General features: G+C 50.0%; 1 non-coding gene across 1 annotated transcript; it reads right to left on the bottom strand.

Moving 5' to 3' along the window:
• Positions 1-4,338: 4,338 nt before the first annotated feature.
• Positions 4,339-4,420, bottom strand: TRNAS-CGA (transfer RNA serine (anticodon CGA)). The gene has a single exon. It is a non-coding gene; the product is annotated as a tRNA-Ser (tRNA).
• Positions 4,421-7,000: the final 2,580 nt, after the last annotated feature.

Below are 7,000 nucleotides of genomic sequence, written 5' to 3'. Positions count from 1 at the left end.
CAGACAAAGCACTTCTTTCTGCCCGTGAAGTGGACACTGCCCTGGTTGAATGGGCATGAAGGAAAGATGGAGCCGACAGCCCTTGGGCGGTATAGGCGACTCTAATAGTCTCGGTAACCCACCGGGATATTGTAGCTTTGGCGGCTTTGGCACCCTTGTTTTTCCCCGTGTAGCTGACCAACAGGTTTTCAGTCCACCTAAAGGGGCGAGTGCGCTGCAAGTAGATCTGCAGGCATCTAACCACATCCAGCTTGTGCCATCTTTCTTCTTCAGCAGAAGAAGGGAACGGAAAAAATACTGGAAGGGAAATCAGTTGGTTCCTGTTTACAGCAGATGGCACCTTGGGACGAAACCCAGGGAGGAACCTAAGCTGTACATGGTCAGAGAAAAAGGTGGTATATGGCTCCTCAGCGGACAAAGCTTGTAGTTCACTAACGCGTTTGGCAGGTGTGACTGCCAATAGCAGCGCCATTTTGCCGGTTAGCGACTTGAGGGAGACCTCTTCCAGAGGTTCAAATGGCTGGCCACATAGGGCGTTCAGGACCGGAATAAGGTCCCATTGGTGGACAGGGGTGTTTACCACCGGTCTCAGCCTAGTTGCCCCTTTAATAAAGGTGCTCACTAAAGGATCCTGAGACAAACGCCTCCCCAGATAGGCGGACAGGGCCACTACGTGTACCTTGAGTGTGGCCGCAGCAAGACCTCTGTCTAGTCCGTCTTGAAGGAAGTCCAGGATCGCCTCCGTAGGGGGATCGGTGGAGTCCACTTGATGCTGCAGACACCAGGCATTAAAGATGTTACCTATTCGACGGTAGTTCCTGTTAGTCGAATCTGCTCTGGCGCTGGATAGGGTCTTCAAGACGGCTTGTGACAGTCCTCTATTTCTCAATAGGGACTGGTCAACCTCCAGGCTGTCAGGTTGAGTCTCCTCAGATCCTGGCATCTCAGCTCTCCTTGGGTTACCAGGTCTGGGAGTGGGGGAAGCCTCCAATATATGCCCTGACTTATTTGTATGAGCTGAGCAAACCAAGCCCTTTTTGGCCAGAACGGGATTATGGCTATTCCCGAGGCTTGGTCCTGTCTTATTTTTATCAATACCTTCGGTATGATTGGAATTGGAGGGAATATGTAAAACAGCCTGAACCTCCATGGGATGGACAGGGCATCCACCGCCAAGGGATTGTCCTCCTGGTACAGAGAGCAGAAGGTCCCCACCTTGGCGTTGAGTCGGGTAGCCATAAGATCGACCTCCGGGAGACCCCATCTCTGGACGATCTGTTGAAATACGTCTGGATTGAGAGACCATTCTCCTGATACGGTAATACCCTGACTCAGCTGATCCGCTACTATGTTCAGGGAGCCCTTTATGTGAACAGCGGATAACTGGACCAGATTCTTCTCCGCCTAGGCAAATATGAGATTCGTCTCTCTCAGCAAGGTTGGTGACCTGGTGCCCCCTTGTTTGTTTATATAGACTACCACCGTCATATTGTCTGACCGGTTTTTGACAGACTTGCCTTTCAATTCTGGGGCAAAGTGTACTAGGGCCAGGTACACTGCTCTGAGTTCCTTGAGATTGGATGACCCCAGCTCCGGACATCTCCATCGTCCTTGTACAGTTTTGTCTTGACAATGGGCTCCCCATCCCCACTGGGATGCATCTGTTGTCAACAGGGTCCACACTGTCGGGACCGTGGACCTTCCGTCTTTCAGGTGTATCCACCATCTGAGGGAAAGACGGGTAGCGGGAGAAAGGCAGATCTTCTTGTGCAATCCCCGTGGAGACCTGTTCCAGGTTCTCAACACTTCCATCTGCAGGGGACGCAAATGCCATAAAGTCCAAGGCACCGCCCTGGCCGAGTATGACATCAGGCCCAGGACTCTCATGGCGGTCCGGATGGTTACCTGCCAAGTGCGCAATAGGAATCGTGCACTGGCTTGGATTCTTTCCTTCCTTGGACTGGAGAGGAAGATCTGCATCGCTTCTGAATCCACTATAAATCCGAGGAATTTTCTTCAGGTGGATGGAACGATTTCGGACTTCTCCCAATTGATAATCCTAACTCCTGTAGGAAGTTGATGGCAAGGTTGAGCTGCTGGAGGAGGGCAGCAGGAGACTGAGCTTTCAGTAGCCAGTCGTCTAGATAAGGGACGATGAAAAGACCCTGAAGTCTGAGGGCCGCGGCGACCGGAGAAATCACCTTGGTGAATACCAGTGGGGCGGATGTGATGCCGAATGGCAGAGCTGTGAATTGATAGTGCTCCCTGTGGCCGGCCATAGCGACGGCAATCCTGAGGAACTTCCTGTGGAAATGAGCAATGGGGACATGTAGATAGGCGTCCCTCAAATCGAGGGTAACCATCACCTCTCCTGGCTGAAGAAACACAGCCACGGAATCCACGGTTTCCATTCGAAATGACCTCTTCCTGATCAACCGATTGAGGTACCTCAGATCTATTATCATCCTCCAGCCCCCGGTGAACTTGGGGACCAGAAAGACGGGGGAGTAGACTCCCAGACCGAGGTCTGAGGCTGGTACCTTCTCCAGGGCGCCCTTGGTAACATATTCGGCAACCAAGGCTTCTAGACTGGCCTGCTGAGAAGGTGGAAGAGTTTGGGTGGAAACGAACCGATCTGGAGGTGGAAGATGAAAGTCGATGTGATACCCGTGTTGTATGATCTTCAACACCCATGGGTCTTGGATATGGGTGAACCATGCTCTGGAAAAGGAGGAAAGACGTCCTCCCAGGAAGGGGGGCCACAGGGAGCTGCCCCACGTCAAAACTCAGGCTTCCTCTTGGTGTCCTCCTCGGAAGCGCCACGACCAGCTCCCCTAGGGCGATATCTAAAACGCCGTTGTTGGGAAGGGCGTCTATAATTAGAGGAAGAACCTCTGCCTCTAGAGGGAGCACGTCTGCCCCTGGATGCTTGAGGTAGGGACCTTCCCCTACCTTCAGCTAATCCCTCCATAATGGCGTCTAAGCTTTGGCCAGACACCCTTCCCGACTCAAAGGGGAGAGCACAGAGTGCTGCTTTAGACGCAAAATCTGCCCGCCAAGGCTTTAGCCAAAGGGGTCTACGGGCCGCAGTAGACAACGCCATAGATTTGGCGGAGATTTTTAATTGATGGCAGGAGGATTCCGCCAAATAATCTGCAGCCCTATGAACTCTTTTCATAGAGGCCAGAATCTCATCTCTGTCTACGCCCAAGTCTATATCCCGCTCCAAGGCGGCTAAGCGGTTGCGCAAAAAGTCACCAACCATAGAGGAGGCTATGGCCACAGAGGCTTGCGCGGAGGAAGCTGAGTAGACCTTCTTCAGAACGGAGTCCGCCCTACGATCCAGAGGGTCCTGAAGATTTGAACCATCTTCCAAGGGCACCAGGGTTCTGCGGGACAGCTTTGCTACGGCCAAATCCACCTTCGGGGGAGGCCCCCAGGAATCCCACTGGGTAGTGTTAATAGGAAACAAACTCTTGAAGATCCTGGAAAGCGAATGTCCTTTCTCTGGCTGTTTCCACTGCTGCGCCATAAGGTCGGTCAGCGTGGCGTCCGCATGGAAGGCAATATGTCCCCCAGAGGCAGACGTGGAGGCTTCCCCGTCAACATCTCGGCCCACTGTAGACCGGATGGACTTCAGCAGCCTGCCCGTTTGTTCATAATGGAACGCAGTTCTGCTGGAATAACTGAGTCGTCCTCGGAGGAATCATCCTCTGCCACCCGCAGGTGTTACAAGGGGGGGGGGAGAGACGAGGAACGGAGCTCAGAGCATGGTCTCCTGGTGAGCTGAGACAAGGTGCAATGGATCCCTTTGAGGGAATCATCCTGCAAAACAAAAAGGAGAGTACAAGCAAGGGAAAAACTATTTACCCAAGCGATGCCCAAACTCACCATCTCCTTGACCCAGGCCATCATATCTCTGGGAGAGGGCTCCACAGGTGGAGGACCTCTGCACCCGCGACAACGGGCCCACTCATAGCCTGAAAATAGGCAAGTTATAGGACCAGTAGTACCCCGCAGGGCACAACCTTTCAAGCCGCTACCTACCATCAGGGAGCGGTGTGTCGCAATCGAAGCAGGAAAGATGTTTCCTCTTGGAAGAGGTTTTCCTCCTACCATCCCCAGGAGGGGTAGTAGAGGATGACATATCCTACAGAGAGAGATAATAGACCATGCAACACTGTCACCATGACATCATACCAGCTTTTAAAAAAAGGGTAAATCTTACCAGGTCCAGTAGACCGGACAGCGAGGTGACTTGGCGCCCAACGTGCGACTCGAACCCACGACCTTGAGATTAAGAGTCTCATGCTCTACCGACTGAGCTAGCCGGGCTGGCGCTGTGAACAGGATCTGAACCTGTGCGGGGAGACCCCATTGGATTTCGAGTCCAAAACCTTAACCACTCGGCCATCACAGCTGGTTCCCAATAAAGTTTGCAAACTGGAAAAGAGTTCAAGATCAATGAACACCACAATCGCACGCCTTCAGCAGATACTGCAGGAAGGTCTCTGACACCAGGCCAGCCAGCCTCCTAATTCTGGCCGGCTGGAAGTGGGCGGAGCCACAATCAAAGCAGGTGAGGCAACCTGCCCAGACAACTAACCCTGTAATCAGGGGTCTGCAAAGATATACATTCCCCCCCACCAAGAGGCCCTTAACACGGGCACTTACCCCCACATCTCCCCGTCTTTTCCGGCCTTTAATAAGGCCTGAATCTTCCCTGAGTGAGCGGCCGCCAGCGCCAGGCCGTTGCCATGGCGCTATGATACTTCCGGCGAAACCGGCCGGCAGTCCGTGCGGCCACCAGAGGCGGCATGCGGAGTCCCCGGACTCTCACCAAAATGTCAGGTAAGTCACAAGGAGCGGGGGAAGCGGAGGAGAGGGGGGGCAGGGGGGATAGAGGGGGGTAGCCACACATGGCTAACAAGCACCTTCTCCCCGCAGGGCACAGAAGGTGACAAGAAGAAAACAACCGCTCAGGAGGTGAGTGATCCTGCTGAGCTTCTCAAAGAGGACACAAGTCCTCCCACCTGTCCTCTGTCCACACAGGACAGAAAAAAACACGCAGAGGGGAGGTTCTTGTGCCCTCTTATAGGGCCTGCCACGCATTTGATTGGCTAATTAAATACCCCACATTGTGCCGCTGTTGAGGACGACAGGGAAATGAACATGCAGCTGATGGTGAAAGGTGAAAATTACAAATTTTCCAAGAAAATGTCATTTCAGTGCGCAACATGTTGTTCCCAGCTTGTATCAGAGATTAACGCTCCAAAAGCAGTTGTGCCCAGGATACCCGCTTAACAGTTTTTTGAGTGTGTCTCTGCTGACACGAGCTCAGCGCAACATATAAGGCACTGAAATGGCATATCTCTGGGAGCCTTCATAAGGCTCCCGAATAGCCTGCAATAGAAACTATTGAATAACAAACCAGAAAAACAAAATGGCATGATATTGTGTGCAATAAACCAACCAAAATACTAAGAAAAATATACACAAAATTAATATAAAACTAATAAATTTTATTAATGCTAAGATTAAAAAAATGTGATACAAATAACAAGACTCATAAATAAGGGTGACATAATAGCCAAATACCAAAAATTACCTAACCATAGGTGGCTAAGACTATAACACTGAGGGGTAAATATAATGCATTATAATACAACACACTATAGTCATAGGTGCCTGGATGTAATATATATAGCTGCACTGCCAAGGGTATCTCATAATGCCAGTAATACCATGGCCCATAATAGAATGCCATACAACCAGACACAAGTATCAGATATAAGTAGTAGGAAAAAAAATCCCCCCTCAGTGATATAACATACCGCCTATGGAGTAGAATCGCCCAACCGCAAATGTATAGGTATTTCAAGAATAATCAAGAAGAAAATCACCTTAGGAGATTTAAGAGAACAATAATAATGGTGCTCATAGTGACAGTAGGGTCCAAGGCGTATAGCCCATCAATGAGCGTACGGGGGGAGGGGGGGGGAATGAAGTCATCCAAAGCTCCCAATGTTTCCTAAACCTTTCCAAGCTACCACAATTACATGCATAGATACGTTCGTATTGATAATTCAATGACACCACTGAAACCACATCTGTCAGCTTTGGACATGAGGTAGGAAGTAGGTTTGTTATGTAGCAAAATTTCTGTATTACTATAAATCCTTCAATAAAATGTTTAAATTTAAAAAAAAAAAAAGAAAAGAAAAAAAAGGTTCTTAAATAATAAAGTATCCTGGGAAGAATTAACATTTTATATAAAACCGTTCACCCCATCCATCCAGGCTCAAATTTAATTAAAACACCCAGCTCTTTCTGAAGTGTAGCCAGCAAGCCTGGAAAGTTGGCTTTAACTAAATCTTTTGAATTCGGGGTGAGCTGAAATCCCAGATAGGGTATAGATTACGGACACCATTGATAGGGCGAAGTATCCTTAATATGATGTATAGTAGCTTGAGACAGGCCAATTCCTAAAACCTGTGATTTGGATTCATTAACTTTGTAGTATGATAACCCTCCAAAATCTGTCAGGGTTTTGGACATAATATCTAGAATATTATCAGTGTAAGACAGGGACAGGATCACGTCGTCTGCAAATAAACTGATTATATGGTCTGTCTGACCCAATTTAATACCAGCTATGCCAGCAATGAGAGGATGTTGCTGCTGCAGGGGAGAACACAGCCTGGCCAATAGGGGTTGCAGTGGATTGTAATGAGGGTTGTAGTTCCCTCTTGTCAGAGTGCTGCTTGCCCTCTGTAGCCCTCTTCTGACTCTCCTGGGAGTCATTGCTATCTCCTGGGGACCCCTGGGACAAAGGGATGAGTTAATGGAGATGCTCATCTGAAGTGCCATTGGTTTCAGCGTGGATGCCGCCCACCACATGCTGTAACTGCTGGAGGGAGGATTTGCCAGCGCCATCTTGGGATGAGACTGGTGCAGTAAAGAAGTCAGCCGCTTTCGGGGACCCTCCCACTTCGCCATG

The sequence above is a fragment of the Leptodactylus fuscus genome, chromosome 3 (genome assembly GCF_031893055.1).
Source record: "Leptodactylus fuscus isolate aLepFus1 chromosome 3, aLepFus1.hap2, whole genome shotgun sequence".
NCBI lineage: Eukaryota > Metazoa > Chordata > Amphibia > Anura > Leptodactylidae > Leptodactylus > Leptodactylus fuscus.
This window is presented reverse-complemented; position numbering and strand designations above follow the sequence as displayed.